The sequence below is a fragment of the Palaemon carinicauda genome, chromosome 15 (assembly GCF_036898095.1).
Source record: "Palaemon carinicauda isolate YSFRI2023 chromosome 15, ASM3689809v2, whole genome shotgun sequence".
NCBI classification, from domain to species: domain Eukaryota; kingdom Metazoa; phylum Arthropoda; class Malacostraca; order Decapoda; family Palaemonidae; genus Palaemon; species Palaemon carinicauda.
In genome coordinates this window covers 46,010,253-46,029,600 of record NC_090739.1, presented here as the reverse complement: position 1 = coordinate 46,029,600, position 19,348 = coordinate 46,010,253, and positions in this window count along the sequence as shown.

Sequence of the window (19,348 nt, the reverse complement as noted above, 5' to 3'; positions counted from 1 at the left end):
CTGTTAGTAAAATGAGGAATGGAATCTAAATATTAACACGGCAAAGGAAAGATGGAAAAGGTATAAAAGGGGCAATATATGTAAAAGATAACAGTGCTGAAATAAATTTAACTGGAGTTAGGTCCTGGAACGATTTGGGTAGTGTTTTGGAAATTATATGAATGGAAAGAAGGGAATCATTCACATGGTAGATTAACCAATAGAGGATGTGATATCTGAAGAGGTTAAAATTGACCTTGTGAAGATGTAATGTGGAAAAAAATGGGAACCATCAGGAATAAAACTATTTTCTGAGAGGGTAATAAACTGATCAGTCAGAAGGAAAACCTTTCAAGGTAAATGTTAGATCAGAAAAGTGAGAGGAGAGCTTAACTATGCAGTAATGATACACACAAGGCAATGTATAAAGTAAAATGATGGGCCCTCCGATGATGAAGCTGTAGAGTCACAAATTCAGGAAAGATAAAAAAATTATAATTATCAGTCTGGCCATAACAATGTATAATGAAAGTAGAAAAAATTATACCACATTTTTTAATATTGAGAAGGTATTCTACTACTACTGTACATGGGCATTTCAAAAGCAAAAGATACAGTAGAGTTCCGAATTATGCAATAATTTGGTCGATCAATGGCCCCACATAAATGAAAAATTGCATATTTTGAAACTTAACAGGAATAATTCCATTAGCACCATGGCAAACAGCAACTTGCCTATTCAAACGTGTTTACTACCCATTTTCAATACTTTCTATGTACTATACTGTATTTTTTTCTAATATTAGACTGTTCTTATAAATAAACATTTGAAATGTTTTAAAGTTTTAATAACTTGAAAAAGGTTAAAATTACAACTAGGATGAGTGTATATACTGTATATTTCCCCTTATAACACAACTTGAAATTAGGACAAATTTTAATAAGTTTAACTCATATCTATTCTATAAGACAACTGATGAATAGCAAAACCATCACTGTATAGACTTGCTTTTGTTGTATCATTGAAAACCCAAAATTAATGAAATAAAGGCAATTTTATATCATGCATTTCCTAAGCACGCCTAAAAGCACAATAAAAAAAGGAAGCCGTTGTTTTGTTTACGTGCATCTCTGATCATAATGAAGAAACGAACACATTTACACATCTGTGTTTACGTTATTTACAAAGTATTGATTATATGATGATTGTGTTACTATCAATGTTGTGTTACTTAATTTTCTTAGAACTTTGAAATAAATTAAATTAATGCGATTTATATAATGTTTTTCCCAAACATGCCGCCTAAAACGGAAACCTTCCATTTGTTTCATAATGAACAAATTAACCACAAATGATCTAGGTGATAACCAGTGATATTAAGAGCTTTTAGTAAATATTATGTTATTACAAATATTTTACTGAACATATCCATATAAATTCCTATGTACGTAGCAAAACAGGAAAGCGTTTAATCAACAATAGCAAACAGCTGCTGATGACAGTATGATAATTTATGATAATTCTAAACTGTTACGAAAGATAATTGTCCATTCCATATCCAAAATACTTTTCCTAACTACAGTTATAAGTCAGCTTGTACCCACCTCAATTATGGAACCATCTGCAAAAAAAAAAAAAAGAAAAAAAAAGTACTAGGCCAGTTTTTAAAGTCATCGAACAATTGGGTTAGTGCCATAACGTACGATGTGACAGAGATGGTGCGAGATTGGAGAAAGTAAGGAAAATTTGAATCATGATTGATTTTTAATATAACAAACTTTGTGAAGAAACAGATTTCATTTGTTAGAGAGAGAGAGAGATGATAATGATAGTTTTAAATGGACTAAACTAGAAATTTGATAGGTTGTAACACATTGGTGCTTATGTAATAATAACTGTATAGATTTTTTGAATAAGTTAAGAAATAGTATAAACAATTCTTTGTTACTTTATTCGTATGCACAAACTGTATTCTTGAGAACGGCAGCTAGACATCAGCTGATTTGATCACAGCTAAAAGTAAAACAAAAATAAGTCGGCATACTCGATTGTTAAAACACCCTCAAAATTTAAAACAGAAGTACATAAATGTTTTTTTTTTTTTTTTTAAACCAAAATTAACTATTTAAATAGTAGCAATTTTCTAGAATAAAATGATGTATCCTGAAAAATAGTGGCTTTTTTGACAAAATTGGATGCCATGTTTTAAGCTACGATTGAAATGGTTTTATACACTATAATTTTTTTTAATTTACACTTTTTAGGGAAACCGATTTTGGTTTCTTCATCTAAAATGTAAGTATTGTATAACACCATAGAGAGAGAGAAAATCTGCTGTTGTAATCGAATGCCTTGTTTTTGTTTCTTGTACCACCTGAAGCGAGGAATTGCTCACCACAACTAACAATAGTCATGTTAATTCCATTCTTAAACTCAGGTTGCCGAATGTGAACTAAGATTTTATTTGTTACAGAGAGAGAGAGAGAGTTTTTTTATATAAAGTACCGTGTTCTATACAAAACAAATCTTTGTAAAGCAAATCTATACTGTTTAAAATATATTACAGAAAATATTGCAGACTCGTTTCCGAAAGTTAGGCTTTTCACTGCCTATAAATGAACCCAGCCTATGTGTGCAAACCTTGAACTCCCTTGGGGAAAAAATAAAGCTATTATATACCGTATACTGTACTATACTAAACAAAAATAATGCTTTGATATACTATCGTTAACACTGGTTGCCGAGAACGTAACCTTAATTTTGTTTACATTTTGTCAGCTGGACTCGCATAGTTAAAAGTTGAAATTATGTTAATAAAATGTAAGGTAAATATCGTTTGGTTACATTTATTATCAGGTACCGTACTTACCAATATACTTGAAAAGACAATAGATTTGATACGTTTAGTGGTGCTTGACTTGCAGACTTTGAACAGCTTCACAGGTACAGAAAATTTATTTTTGAAAACTAGCGAACGCATAAATAGGGAATCGCACAATTTGAACCTGCATAATTCGGAACCATACTGTATTGGAAAAGCCCATAAAGCTATAGATATACACTATGTATAATACATATACCGGTACGTATGTGTGTGTGTGTTATTGTACTATATAACACCAGGCCTAGAGTAAAGACAACAACAAATGTAGCCATTTCTAGTCCACTACAGGACAAAGGCTTCAGACATGCCCTAAGTCATTTCTTGGGTGGGGCCATTTTCAACACCATGCTGGACACTGTGCTTGGTGATGGGAGACTAGTCTGATCGCCTCTGCATAGCAAACCAACCTAGTATTGTTGACCCTGACTTGTACAGCTTTGTTGATCATGGCAATACACAAACCCTTTCACCACCTTAAGGTATCCCCACTCACAAAAAACAGTGGTAGGTAAATCGAGGATCAGCAAACCATTTTGTTGTTTAACAACGAACCTATTAAGAATTTAGTGTTGGTGTGTAGTCTAATCAGAGGAGGAGGATCTTAAAATACTTAAAAGTTGTAAGAAAGTAATAGAAAAATTATTATTGGAAAATAATATAAGCTAAACAAAGCTTATGATGTTTGGAAAATAAGCAAACAAAATTACAGTAAAGAAAGTGGCCATGGCTTTTAAATGGAAATTGAGTAGAGTGACTAAAGTATTGTTATTATTATTAGGGCATTTGCATCCTTATAAAGTAACTCAAATTCTGGTATACTCTTCCCAACTGGTGCCTCAACTCTCCCCTTGTTTCCAAGCACCACACCCTGTCACACTATCTCGACTGATAGGCTAAACTAAGGGAGTGGTCCCTTTGCCATGTGGATTAGTCTCTTGAGATGAAGGCTTTTGGTGCTTTCCTGAGGATGGAGCATGGATTGTCATGGCTATGAGCTGACAACCACGATACTTATTTGTGTAACTCCTAGGTAGTCCCTACATTGGTGCTACTTGTTAGGTCTTAGAGGTTTACCCTTGCCATCTGACATTGTGTGCCTTATGTGGTAACCTCCCTGACTGGTGATCGCCAGACTGGGGTTCGAGTCCTGATCAAACTCGTTAGTTCCTTTAGTAGCTGCAACCTCACCTTCCTTGTGAGCTAATGAAGGGGGTTTGGGGGAGCTTTTAGGTCTACCTGCTTAGTCATCAGCAGCCATTGCCTAGCTCTCAGTGGTCCCAGCTTGAATGGAGAAGGGGCTTGGGTGCTGATCATATGGTCAGTCTCTATGGCATTGTCCTGCTTGCAAGGGCAATGTCACTGCCCCTTGCCTCTGCCATTCATGAGCAGCCTTTAAACCTTAAACCTTTTGTCAGGTTTGTGGGTTTAGGCCCATACCCTAGCCTTCATTTATCTTTAATAGTTTTGGCATCTAAGGTCTTTTGTTCTCCATTGTTATTTACCCATTATCATTAGCTATCCAGTACTATGGACATTAAATGTAATCAAAGGTTATTATGGATTGCTTTGAGTTGAGAAAGCAATAAAATGGCCTCAGAGGAGAATCACAGATGTAAGATGTTTATATACTCTGAGCATCGTGTTATTGTGGAAAGGATAGGCCTTGAAAGAGGTGAAACACTTCCATTGCTAGATAGAAGCAGGTACAAGTGCAGTAAGAAAAGGATTAGCTATACTGTAACCTGAATGTAAAAGTAAGATATTTGTAGATTATTTATAGATTACCTTATTGGTTAACATAGTAAAAATGTATAATGCCTCACAAAGACCTATTATGCTGTATCGAATGGGAAAAAATGCACAACACAGACATACAGGATCCCTTTAAAAAATTATGTACAGTTGTGCCTAAGTATATAAGTTTTATTCATTCCAGGAGCAAGCTCATAAACCAAAACAAAGTTGTATTAGAGAGCTAAAGACTAATTGCATTGACATATTGTTATATGTAAAAACGTTGTTAATACAAGGCTCGTGTTGATATTAGAGAGGAAAAGTATGTTTTCATCTGTGTGGTGGGGTTTTGAAGAATGCATTCTACAATGGATATAACTGTTCGGGGCTACTTTCCACTTGGTAAGAGTAGAAGAGGGACTTAATTAGGGTAAGCAACTTTTCTAGGAAAAGGACAGTCCAAAATCAAACTATCGTTGGGTAGAACCATGGTCTTCCACTGTCTTAGGGCAGAGTTCTCTTGTTTGAGGGTACACTCAGGTTCACTATACTATCTTATTTCTCTTCCTCTTTTTAATTTTGAAGTTTTTATAGTTTATATCATCATCCTCATCTCCTCCTCTTAATGAGAGAATGCCTTGATGAAGTCATTGAGCTTCAGCACGGCATTCTATTCCCGTGCTGAAACTTGGTGACGGGCAAGAGGGCTCTCGAACTTTGGGAAATTGCTCCCCCAGTTCGAATCTAAATTTCTCTCTTTCTTATCTTTTTCTTCCTCTTTATATTGCTTCAACCTTCTCCTAATATTATAAGCTTTCCTTCATGTTGCTGTCCCAACCCTATGAGTAAAATTTCCCATATGTATATGTGTATATATTTACATATATATGTATGTTTATTATTTTTTTTTTCTTTATGGCATGGATGTTTCTACATCTGTTATTGCCACTTGGGCGGATGTTTCTATATCTGGTATTGCTGTCTGCTTTGATGAATGGGAAAGGTGTCACGGTTGGGAGGTGTTTGTGCTCAAAGCTATATGTGAGAGTATTGGATGATCTCAGCCATCCCGAAGATGGTTTGGACCTTTTTGGCAGAACTATTCTCAAGTGTTGGGTCTTCGGAATCCAGGGGGATCCAATGCTTGGGGTAGGACTCTCCGCTTTTGGCCGGAAGCCCGTCATTACAGATATGGGGAGGATGATTCCATAGTTTTTTGGTCTCAGTCCTAACAGGCGGGTTCAGCTTACACCTGTGCCTCTATATCTGTTTTGATGCTATCCTTCGGGTAGGGTATGGAGTGGACCATCTGGGAAGTATACTCTCACTGTGCCGGTAGTGGAGAGTGTAAATTTCCTTCCCAACATGTGATGCCTTAATGTTCTCAAGTAGGTAAATCAAACTATTCAAAAAATTACTCTTCTCTTTTCTTTATTCTGATGGATTCTTGTGACAATGACCCCACCTCCCCTGGATATGCTGACTCGCCCCGGCACTGTTGACGACCTCTGGCAATTCATTTAAAGAAAACTCCGTTGACGACGTAGGAACTAAAAAGGACTGTTCTTTAAACATTCGGAAAAAGGGTAATTTGGGCAACACAGGAAAACTGAATGTCCTGCACATTACCCAAATCTCTTTAGAAGCTAATTATGATGTGCTACATAAAATATTTGAGTGTTACGGATCAATAAAAGAAATTAGAATGAAACTTCAAGATGATAATTGGGAATCTTGGTTATTTAATTGTCATGAGGAAGCATGCAAGCCGTAACATTGTTGATATTAAAGTAGGTAATATGAGTGTTAAGGGTGCTCTGTGTGATGGGGCACCTAAAGATCTGGATGTCTACAGACCAGAAGACTGGGCTGATAAAGATATAGAGGCAGATATGCCATCCCAAAGAAAGCCAAAACCACCAATGTTGCTTCTTGCTCAATCTGTAGGAGGTACGGAAAATTATTTCAAGATATGCAAATTTCTTCAGAGGAAGGTAGGTACGATCGCACCTGGAGATATATCTCGATTCGGGAAGAAAAGTTACTTGATAAAAGCCAAGTCATACACACAGTCTGTTATACTGTCCAATTTGAAGACAGTAAATGATGATATAAAATTGGACATCAAACCCCATCTAAACTTTAGCTATGAAAGGGGAGTGGTTTTCAATAGGGATCTATACGAATTTACCGAAGAGGAGATATTGGCTATGTGTCCTCTATCAGTGTGGAAAGTACATAAAGTAACTGGAACGTCAATGATTGTTCTTACTTTCCAGGATGCTGATGTACCTTTCCACATAAACATAGAAAACGAAAGGATCAGAGTTCAACCTTTTAATCAGAAGCCACTGCAATGTTATTTCTGGGTCGATCTGTGACGGCCGGTGAAAAGGGTCCTTCTTACACTTTTCTAATATAAATCTTCCAAATATACTAGAGAAAGATAAAGCATGGAATGCAGAGGTTACAACCCTCGCGCGAACACCTTGTTGGTGTCGTGTATTTATCAAGGGCGTGTGGAAACCACTTCACAGGCTTTCTTCCATTTAGATAATCCCTTCATCAAAGGGGAGGGCCGTGACAGGCCCTAGAGAATACAGTTGGGCTACGCCACCGACACCTACTACTCGCGCTCTCCAGGTCATCCTTCTGTTTTGGACTTGCCCGCAAAGTTGATAAGTTTTTGCCCATTGATTTTCGGAAGTGATTGTCGTTAATTCAACATGACTGACGTTGCTACTTCACCTTTACCAATGTTAAGTACCATAGTTTGTTTTGACAGTTTATTTCAGTACCGGGCATTTGTTCCTTTTCCAGTATTGTGGATTTTAGTTTTGGAAGCGGTTGGCCTGCCTCGGTATCGGCAGCCATTTTGGGTGTTGTTCGCTTCGGTAGATTTTCAAGTTAATTTTGCCCATCTGGTACTCTGTCATCTAGGTTATATCACTTACGTTTTATGACCAATTTTATTATCATTATTTATTATTGGTTTTTACTATGGTATTTATTTGCTAGCAAGTCCAATTTGGACCTACGAAGAATAGCGATTTAGTCTTTGTTATAGTTATGTTCACACCTCAGGAAGGTGCTCGATTTAGACTATATCTTTATGTTTATTTGTTACGTTGTCGTTATTCTTTGTTCTTGGTTACAATTACTAAGAAAAAAACAATAAAATTTATTATTTGCTTATTTTATTGTGTGATGTTAGTTGTTATTATGTAACCTTGAGAGCGTGAGCATAGAGTGCTCGTTTTTCTGTTTCTACAGATATGAGTTACCCCTTCTCTCGTTTTCTTTATTAAGCTCGAGTAAGAGAGGTGGATTTCCCGTTTTCCGTTTTTATACGATCACAAGTTATTCCTGCCTCCTCTTATTCTCCGAGTTGTTGATATTACGTTTAATGATATTCACGTTTTATTGTTGTGGTTACTGTTAATAGAGCTAGCACTATTAATAGGTTACGTTAGTGTATGAGTCATTAATTGGGGTCGCTTATTCCGACACCCTTAGCTCCGCCTTGAGTTATACTCCGCTATAATGGATACTCATTAGGTGTGAACTAGTCAGATATTTGGAGTGCAACGGTCAAATCCGGCACTCAGACTCCGGCTGAGGCCTTTTGCACACGAACCTTTGTCATGATTGATCACAATTACATTATTACGGTCCCTTTTTTCATCGAATCTCCAGCTTCACTGGAGATAACACACACATTCAGGGTTGAGGAATGTTATCGTACCGCTGAGGGTCACGATTTCACGATGACGGACCTTTGTCACTGGTTCTCCGGTACAAACAGAGATCAATCAGACGATCAGAACCGGAGTTAACATTTTGATCAATCAGACGATCAGAACCGGATTTAACATTTTGATCAATCAGACGATCAGAACCAGGGTATGAACCCTTTTTCATGAATAATCACAATATCGTATTACGGTCCTTTTCATCGAATCTCCTGCTTAACCGGATATCGTACAGGCGTTCAGCATTGAGGTTAATATTAGATTTCCTCTGATGTTCACGATTTCACTATGACGGACCTTTGTCACCGGATCTCCGGTGGCAACAGAGATCACTCAGACCACGGGTGGCCAATCTTTTGTTTTAGCTGTAAAGGAAAGGATTTAACATGAATACAAAGTAAACTGTACTTACTTTAATGACACTTTGAATTTGCGTTGGTAATATTCATTAGCTATTCTTGAAAGTCCTAATGAAAATATATGAACATAATTAGCAATTTTAAAGAAAAGTCATTCAATTTACTATCTTTGGGGTATAGTGCGACACTTGTAATCATGAAATGCGACACTGTTGGCGCATGCGCCAAAGGTTGGCCACCCCTGACTCAGACGTTCAGAACCGGGGTTAACACTATTTTACCGATGAGGTTTATAGTTACATGTTATGTGGTTACTGGGTATTAGTATTCTATTGATTCATCTGTTCACTGACCAGAGTCTCAAGGAACAGTAGATAGCCTCTCATGGCATGGTTGGTTTCGACCTGGCTTTTCATTAGAAGGGGCTAGCGTTCGGTTCCAAGTACTGAGTGGAAATTTATTTCTATTTGAACACGATGTTGTATGGATATTTATCCATATTTATACATAGTTAGAATTAAATATATGCATAAATATAGGCATAATTAATTTATTTCTATTTGAACACAATGTTGTATGGATATTTATCCATATTTATACATAGTTAGAATTAAATATATGCATAAATATAGGCATTTTTATTAGTTATACAGCTGATCCCAGCCTGTGAATAGGATCACTAACCACAGTTTCAAGGAACATCCAGACTTATGTCCCCTTTCTTTTACAGAAGATCCGCCTACATGGTATGGTTCCCGGAGTCATGCACGTTCTGCTACGAGCTGTCCTCGCTACTCCGGACCCATGATGTAAGTTGGTTCTAATATGTTTCCTTTTGGTATCCTTTGGCGATGATTTAATTTGATCCAGATTAATGTATGCATTGCTTATTGAGGAGAACGGTCTTCTCCTTCATCACTAATCCCCTCACTTCTTTCAGGATGATGATGAATCTCTCCGGCCTGCAAGAAAGGCTCTCCGCCCTTGGGTATCAAGGTTTGAAAGGAATGCTCCATCTAGAGGTCCCTATCTCCTCGGAGTGTCCTCTCTAAGGTTGGACGTCGACCCCATGGACGGGCAGGTAGGTGGGGATGAGTTTTGAGCCTTCAGCTTTGCAATTACCTGCGTCACCGACCTAGGACCCTCAAAGGATCCTGATGTTCATGTTGCCTTGCATAAAACCGTGACTGCTAAAAGCAACACATTCTAGTGAAAGCCAAGGGGCTATGACGGAGCTCAAAGATATGGTGGTGAGTCGGATCCGTTCAGGAACTCGGATGACTCCTCCTACAGCCCCAGGTGTATCGAAGTAACCTCCTTCGATAAAAAACAACGCATAGATATTTGCCTTACATGTTCCATATATAGATGGTAACATAACTCTGGATGGCATAGACGACCACCCTCTGGGGGACCTAGAATTTACTCTCAGGTACTAGAATTCCCATTCAACGGATTTGTTCGATTGAAAGAGCATGCCTTGGTTAGGTTAGACAAGGTACCGAAGGTAACGGTATTATTTCCTAAAGGGCAGGCCCGATCTGTCTGGACCAGGATGTTGTCGGTCTGGGGGTACGATAATTCCAAGCTCACCCCACACAATGGGGAATACGCCATATCTACAGCTGCTCTCATTGTTGCCTTGCCTATTATGGATAAATTGACAGGTCTTGCTATTCAAACTGACAAAGAAGGTTCGGCCATACCGGCTCTTAAAGAGCCGGACCCCACCTCGGGGAGACCCTAGCCTCCATTTATCCCACTGAGACTTTGTTTCGGATATTCAGGAAGAACCAATCTCTGCCCTTCCAATTCGACCTGCACGTTGGTGGTCTGATCGGGTTAGTTGTGGGAAATACGTTCTGTCTGAGGCCTCTATCAGACAGGAATCGAGCAGGCTGATAGTTCCTCCTGATGAGGTAAAACCCTCTTCCCTCAGGAGGAGGTGAATAAGGTTCTACATGATGATACGAGAGCAACCCAAAATTGCAGGAAAGGCGGGGCCTCAATGCCAGAAAGAAGGTCGAAGACCAAAAGCAAGCTTTCTTCAAGAAGAAGCAGAGAGTTGCCCTCTACAAAACGAACCAGGGTCACTGCCATCAATAGTCAGTAACCCACTCAACATCACAGTCTTCCTCTGATTCGTCCCTCTTAATGAGAGAATGCCTTGATGAAGTCACTGAGCTTCAGCACGGCATTCTATTCCCGTGCTGAAACTTGGTGAAGGGCAAGAGGGCTCTCGAACTTGGGGGAAATTGCTCCCCCAGTTCGAATCTAAATTTCTCTCTTAATTATCTTTTTCTTCCTCTTTATATTGCTTCAACCTTCTCCTAATATTATAAACTTTCCTCCATGTTGCTGTCCCAACCCTATGAGTAAAATTTCCCATATGTATATGTGTATATATTTACATATATGTGTGTTTATTATTATTTTTTTTTCTCACTCTTTTTATGGCATGGATGTTTCTACATCCGTTATTGCCACTTGGGCGGATGTTTCTACATCCGGTATTGCTGCCTGCTTTGATGAATGGGAAAGGTGTCGCGGTTGGGAGGTGTTTATGCTCAAAGCTATATGTGAGAGTATTGGATGATCTCAGCCATCCCGAAGATGGTTTGGACCTTTTTGGCGGGACTATTCTCAAGTGTTGGGTCTTCGGAATCCAGGGGGATCCAACGCTTGGGGTAGGACTCTCCGCTTTTGGCCGGAAGCCCGTCATTACAGATATGGGGAGGATGATTCCATAGTTTCTTGGTCTCAGTCCTAACAGGCAGGTTCAGCTTACACCTATGCCTCTATATCTGTTTTGATGCTATCCTTCGGGTAGGGTATGGAGTGGACCATCTGGGAAGTATACTCTCACTGTGCTGGTAGTGGAGAGTGTAAATTTCCTTCCCAACATGTGATGCCTTAATGTTCTCAAGCAGGTAAATCAAACTTCAAAAAATCACTCTTCTCTCTTCTTTTTTATGATGGATTCTTATGACAATGACCCCACCTCCCCTGGATATGCTGACTCGCCCCCGGCACTGTTGACGACCTCTGGCAATTCATTTAAAGAAAACTCCGTTGACGACGTAGGAACTAAAAAGGACTATTCTTTAAATACTCGGAAAAAGGGTAATTTGGGCAACACAGGAAAACTGAATGTCCTGCACATTACCCAAATCCCATTAGAAGCTAATTATGATGTGCTACATAAAATATTTGAGTGTTACGGATTAATAAAAGAAATTAGAATGAAACTTAAAGATGATAATTGGGAATCTTGGTTATCATTTAATTGTCATGAGGAAGCATTTAATGTAAGCCGTAATATTGTTGATTTTAAAGTAGGTAATATGAGTGTTAAGGGTGCTCTGTGTGATGGGGCACCTAAAGATCTGGATGTCTACTGACCAGCAGACTGGGCTGATAAAGATATAGAGGCAGATATGCCATCCCAAAGAAAGCCAAAACCACCAATGTGGCTTCTTGCTCAATCTGTAGGAGGTATGGAAAATTATTTCAAGATCTGCAAATTTCTTCAGAGGAAGGTAGGTACGATCGCACCAGGAGATATATCTCGATTTGGTAAGAAAAGTTACTTGAAAAAGGCCGAGTCATACACACAGTCTGTTATACTGTCCAATTTGAAGACAGTAAATGATGATATAAAATTGGACATCAAACCCCATCTAAACTTTAGCTATGGAAGGGGAGTGGTTTTTAATAGGGATCTGTATGAATTTACTGAAGAGGAGATATTGGCTATGTGTCCTCTATCAGTGTGGAAAGTACATAAAGTAACTGGAACATCAATGATTGTTCTTACTTTCCAGGATGTCGATGTACCTTTCCACATAGACATAGAAAACGAAAGGATCAGAGTTCAACCTTTTAAGCAAAAGCCACTGCAATGTTATAATTGCTTTAAATTTGGACATCCCTCCAAAGTTTGCAATAGTGAAAGAATTTGTAATACTTGCTCCAATATTTACCATGGGGAATGTACATTTGAGGCAAGGTGCTTAAACTGCAACTCTAATCATAAATCTAATGATAGGAGCTGCCAGTTTTATAAGTTAGAAGAGGCTGCCCTCAATAAATCAATTTCTGGGTCGATCTGTGGCGCCGGGTGAAAAGTCCTTCTTGTATGTCTTTTCTGATAAAACCTTCCAATTATACCAGAGAAAGATAAAAGCATGGAATGCTGAGGTTACAACCCTCGCGCGAGCACCTTTTGGGTGTCGTGTATAAAGCAAAGGCGCGTGAAATCCACTATTCACAGGTTGTCTTCCATTTAGTTAATTCCTTCGTCAAAGGGATGGGCCGATACAACGGCCCTAGACACACCCCCATCGCCGCACCACCCACGCCACGACGCGAGCGCCATCTGAACAACATCCTTCTTTTTGGAATACTAAGTGTTGATTTGTTTTGTTGTGCTCTCGGTCTTTTTTATCTATCGTGGATTTATTTTGTCATGTCCGAAGCTTCATCTTCACACATTCCAATGTTAAGTACCATAGTTTGTTTTGACAGTATTTTATTGTACCGGGCTTTTGTTTTATATCCAATATAGTCTGTTTTATTATTCCCGTCTGGCCTTTCATGGCGGCCATTGTTTGTTCACTTGTTGGGAATTCATCTTTGTCTGCCCGTTTAGTACTCTGTCACTTAGGTTCTTGGTTAAGTCCCTGGCCTTATGCCTTTAGAACCGTTATTATTTTTATTTTTATTTTTTTGTGTATTTATGCTCATGGTACTTTTTGCTAGTAAGTCCAGCCTACGAACGAGATAGCGATTTAGCTTTGTATTTGTTTAGTGCCCGCCCCTCCGAGGCGTTCGTCACTCGACTGTGCTATTTATTTAAAGTTTTAGCAGATGCTATTCTTCTATCGTAGTGTTATATGGATGTACATTTTTATTTTATACGTTTATAATAGTGTTGTGTGATTTTTAGTCCTGTTTTTGTGTCCAAGAGAGCGAGAGATTGGGGTCCCCGTTTTCTGTTCGCAGTCACGAGTTACCCCTTTCTCTCGTTTTCTTTCTTTGCTCTGGTGGTTGAGCGGATTTCCCGTTTTCCGTTTTGTGCGTTCAACGGGTTCTCCCTCCCTCACCTCTCCCCCTCGGGGTGGATGTTAACTTACGAGTTATTTATTTTTCGTGACTTTTCAATTGTTAGCGTTATTTTGGTCCGTGTTCGTCCTCTCCCCGTTACGGCTCGGGAGTAGTTTATGAACGTTTTCCACTCCGCCTTGAGTTCTACTCCGGCTTGAGGGATTCTCAATGACTTTCGTTCTATTGTTATATTTATATATTGTTTACTACATGGGACGGGCTTCATATTGTTTAGATACGACCCTCCGGTGGCCCTTACTGCGGTCTCAGGCCACGGCCATATCCACAATAGCCATTGTTATTACAATTGTGTTTTTATTCACAATAATTATTCAGGACCTTTCTTCTCCCTCCGGCCTCACCGGAGTTTGTAAATACGCTTTGCTATGATCTAAGCCTTAGCCTTTAGCTGCGGCTTGGCTTTTATATCTTCACAATTGAATTATTAGCCACAATTGAATTATTCAGGGTATCTCATTATCCTCCGGCGTCACCGGAGGTCGCCCATACACTTCACACTTATATTTGCCTTGCCTTTGGCTAAGACGGCATTATTCAGGACATCTCATTACGCTCCGGCTTCACCGGAGGTCGCCCATACACTTAACACTTATATTTGCCTTGCCTTTAGCTAAGGCTGGTGTTTATATTTATTTTAAGGGCATGTCACTGCTTCCCCGACCCTCGCAGGTCGGCAGATTGCTTTAAGTTATTTATCCTTATGTCATTAACAGACATTAGGTAAATTACAAATATACAAACATTTGGATATTATAGTGCCAACAATGGTTTTGGCCGAATAGCGATTTAAACGTTTGCGATTTAGTCTGTTAGTCTGTTAGTTTGTACTCGCCCCAGGAAGGCTCGATTTAGACTATATCCTTATTTATTGGTTACGTTGTCGTTATTCTTCGTTTTTGGTTATTACAATGACTAAAAATGAAAAAGAAAAAGGAAAAAAAAAATAAAAATAAAATAAAAACAATCAGTTTTATTTTACTTTCCTTATATTATTGTATGATGTTAGCTTTTATTATGTAACCTTGAGAGTGAGAACATAGGGTGCTCGTTTATTAGCTCGAGTAAGGGAGGTGATTTTCCCGTTCTCCGTTTTTATACGTTCACGAGTTATTCAGGCCTCCTCTTATTATCAGAGTTGATGATAGTACGTTTAATGTTATACACGTTTTATTGATGTGGTTACTGTTAATATAGCTAACACTATTAGTAGGAACGTTGGTGTATGAGTCATTAATTGGGTTCGATTTATACCGTCACCCTTAGCTCCGCCTTGAGTTATGTTTAGCTCCGCCTTGAGTTATACGCCGCTATAATGGATACTCATTGGGTGAGAACTAGTCAGATATTTGGAGTGCAACGGTGAAATCCGGCACTCAGACTCCGGCTGAGACCTTTTTGCACACGAACCTTTGTCATGTTTGATCTCAATTACACCTTTCCGGCCCCTTTTTTCATCGAATCTCCGGCTTCGCTGGAGATAACTCAAACATTCATTGAGGTTAATGTTATCGTACCGGTGACGGTCACGATCTCACGGGGACTAGCCTTTGCTACCGGATCTCCCATACAAACAGAGATCAAGCAGACGTCCAGAACCGGAGTTAACAATGTGATACCGATGAGGATTTCACAGTTTCATTATTACGGTCCCTTTTTCATCGAATATCCGGCTTCACTGGAGATAACACAGACATTCAGTTTTAGAGAATGTTATCGTACCGGTGAGGATCACGTTTTCACGTTGCCGGACCTTTGTCACTGGTTCTCCGGTACAAACTGAGATCAATCAGACGATCAGAATCAGGGTATGAACCCTTTTTCATGAATAATCACAATATCGTCATTACGATTCTTTTTCATCGAATCTCCGGCTTAACCGGATATCGTACAGGCGGTCAGCATTGAGGTTAATATTAGATTTCCTCTGGTTCACGTTGTCACTATGACGGACCTTTGTTTGTACCGGGGATGGTTACCGGAGATCCGGTACAGTCGGAGATCACTCAGACCACGGGTGGCCAATCTTTTGTTTTACCTGTAAAGGGAAGGATTAAAAAAAAAAAAAAATTATTATTTATGAACGTAACTATGCCTATATTTATGCATGTATTTAATTCTAACTATGTATAAATATGGATAAATATCCATACAACATCGTGTTCAAATAGAATTAAATTAATTATGCCTATATTTATGCATATTCAATCCTAACTGTCTAAATATGGCTAAATATCCATACAACATAGTGTTCAAATAGAAATACATTAATTATGCCTATATTTATGCATAGTCAATTCTAACTATGTCTAGATATGGATAAATATCCATACAACATAGTGTTCATATAGAAATAAATTTCCACCCAGTGGCGAATGCGCCAACAGTGTCACATTTCATGAATACAAGTGTCGCACTATACCCCAGAAGATAATACATTAAATAACTTGTCTTTAAAATTGCTTTTTAAGAGTTATACAGCTGATCCCAGCCTGTGAATAGGATCGCTAACCAAAGTTCAAGGAACATCCAGACTTATGTCCCCTTTGTGTTACAGAAGGTTCGCCTGCATGGTTCCCATCAGGATGATGATGATTCTCTCTGGCCTGCAAGAGAGGCTCTCCACCCTTGGGTATCGAAGTTGGGAAGGAATGCTCCATCTAGAGGTCCCTATCTCCTCGGAGTGTCCTCTCTAAGGTTGGACAACGACCCCATGGACGGGCAGGTATGTGGGGATGAGTTTTGAGCCTTCAGCTTTGCAATTACCTACGGCACCGACCTAGGACCATTAAAGGATCCTAATGTTCATGTTACCCTGCATAAACTGTGACGGCTAAAAGCAACACATTCTAAGGAAATCCAAGGGGCTAAGACGAGCTCTAAGGTATGGTGGTGAGTCAGTGCCGTTCAGGAACTCGGATATAGGTGGTACCATAAATCTGGAGGGCATAGACGTCCTCCCTCTGGGGGACCTAGATTTTACTCCCAGGTACTAGAATTCCCATTCAACGGATTCGTTCGATTGAAAGAGATTGCCTTGGTTAGCTTAGACAAGGTACCGAAGGTAACGGTATTATTTCCTAAAGGGCAGGCCCGATCTGTCTGGACCAGGATGTTGTCAGCCTGGGGGGTACGATAATTCCAGGCTCTGCCCTTCCAGTTCGACCTACACGTTTGTTGGTCTGATCGGGTCAGTTGTGGGAAGTACGTTCTGTCTGAGACCTCTATCAGACAGGAATCGATAGTCGATTTCCCACTCGTCATCACAGCCTTCCTCTGGTTCGACGCTTTTGTATCTGACCCCCCATCATCAGGTGGTCTACCTCACTGATTCCCCAGGTACACAGCCCAACTCCGTTGGGATGTTTTGCCTGCATGCAGCCCTAGATCCGAACCCTCAGGCTCCTTTCATGGACACCAGAGAGGAAGCTACAGGAGTAGAAGACAGTCCCGACATCAAGGCGGACCTAGGAAAAAGGGGGCTCGGAGAAGGGAAGGACCTAGATTCACTCCCTCACAACGCGGTGGTCCCGGTAGAGGGAAGACTTTACCACTTTCGTGACCATTGGACTCGGTCTGTGGGATCATAGCATAGTCTCTAACGGTTTGAGATGAAAATGGCCTCAAGGTCCTCCTCCTCCGCCAGTGACCTTCTCCCAGAAATACACTCCCGTCCTGAAAGAGTACACCACAGGGTTACTCAAGAAAAAGCAATCAAACGACTATCTCTTAGGTACGGACCTTACTTCCCCGTGGGACCGTCACCACCTCTGTCGATCTTACCGACCGCTATTAGCTTGCGCCTATAGCTCAAAACTTCTCTTCTTATCTGGGTTTCCACCTAAGAAGGAAAGCCTTTGTGTTCAAGACATGCCCTTCGGCCTCAACATTGATCCCAGGATATTCATGAAATTGGGAGAGGCAGTGTTAGAACAACTCAGGAACCAAGAGATACAGATCATTGTTTATCTGGCCGGTTGGCTCATTTGGGCCCGGCCGGCCATAGAAGGCAACAGAGCTACAAAGGAATTACTTCGATCGCTCGACAACCTGTGATTTCGGGTCAATCTCCATAAGTCTCGCCTGCGACCATCAGGCCACTTAGAATGGTTAGCCATTCAGTGGGACCTTTCGAAGCACACGTTGTCTCTCCCTTCCAAAAGTAAGAGGAATAGGTTCCAAGATCAAGAATTTCTCAAGCACAAACAGGTGTCCAAAGAGCCTAGAAAGTATCCTCGGCCTTTCCCAATTCACTTCAGTAACAGATCTCCTAATAAAAGCCAAACTCAAGACATCAATCGATTTTGGAGAAAGAGAGCTACAGTACCCATAAGAAGACAAGGTCTCGAAGATCCCCTCTGTCGGGAAAATGAGACTACGCCCATGGTCCGAACCGAAGAACCTCTCCAAAGCGGTTCCTCTACAATTCCCACCTCCACAAGTGACATTCCATTCAGCCGTGTCTCTAAGTGGATGGGGGGATTTCTCCGAACATCAGATGTTTCAGGTTCTTGGTCACTAGCCATGAAACAGTCCCATATCAATGTTCTCGAAGCCATGGCAGTGTTCTTGACCCTGAAGAGAGAGACTCCTCCGAGGTCGACCCACATCAGAGTAGTGTCAGACAGCACAGACGAGGTACACTACGGAAACAGGGGAGGATCCAAGTCACCCAACCTGAATCAGATCCTGGTCACTTTCTTCGCCTGGGCAACAGAAAAGAACTGGTTCCTGTCAGCACCTCACCTAGCGGGAGGCCAGGATGTGAGAACGGGCTCACTATCCAGGACGAGTTCCCTGGAGTCAGAATTTCACTCCGGTGGATACTCAGGTTCGTTCCAGGCATCCAGGTAGATCTATTCACATCTCAGATCAATCACAAACTTCCTTGTTATGTGACCCCAATCCTGGACCCTCGGGCTCATGCCATGGACGCATTACCCCGGGATTGGAACCATTAGAGGAAGATTTCCCTATCTCTCCCAGTGAATCTTCTAAAAACTTTAACACCGACTGCGCTCCTTCCGGGGCGCAGTGGCTTTAGTACCACCTCACTGCCCAGGAACAGTTGGTTTCCTCTCCTCCTCGAGTGGAAACTCCGTCCCATCCGGATCCCGTTCCTCAAACTGACCCGAGTATTCCAAACTCACTGTGTCAGATTACTCAAGGATGTCCAAAACCCTAACTTTGTGGACTACAGGAAGTTGGCAGCTCGTAGAGACTCGAACATTGAACCGGAAAACGATTTCTTCATCGAATCAGACAAAAGGGACTCGACAATTCGCCAATATGATTCGGCCGTTAACCCCCAAAATAGGTGGTCCCCTTGGAAAGTTATTCCTCTTCTCCAAGATACTTTTCTATGTCCGGTCACCACTCTCAGGGCCTTTTTAGCCACGACTGCTACCCGATCGTCTGGCCCCTTGTTTATCAGAGAACAAGGAGGTACCATTCCCATACGTGGTATTAGGCTATAGATCCTATACTTCGTTTAACAAGCCAATCCGGGATCATT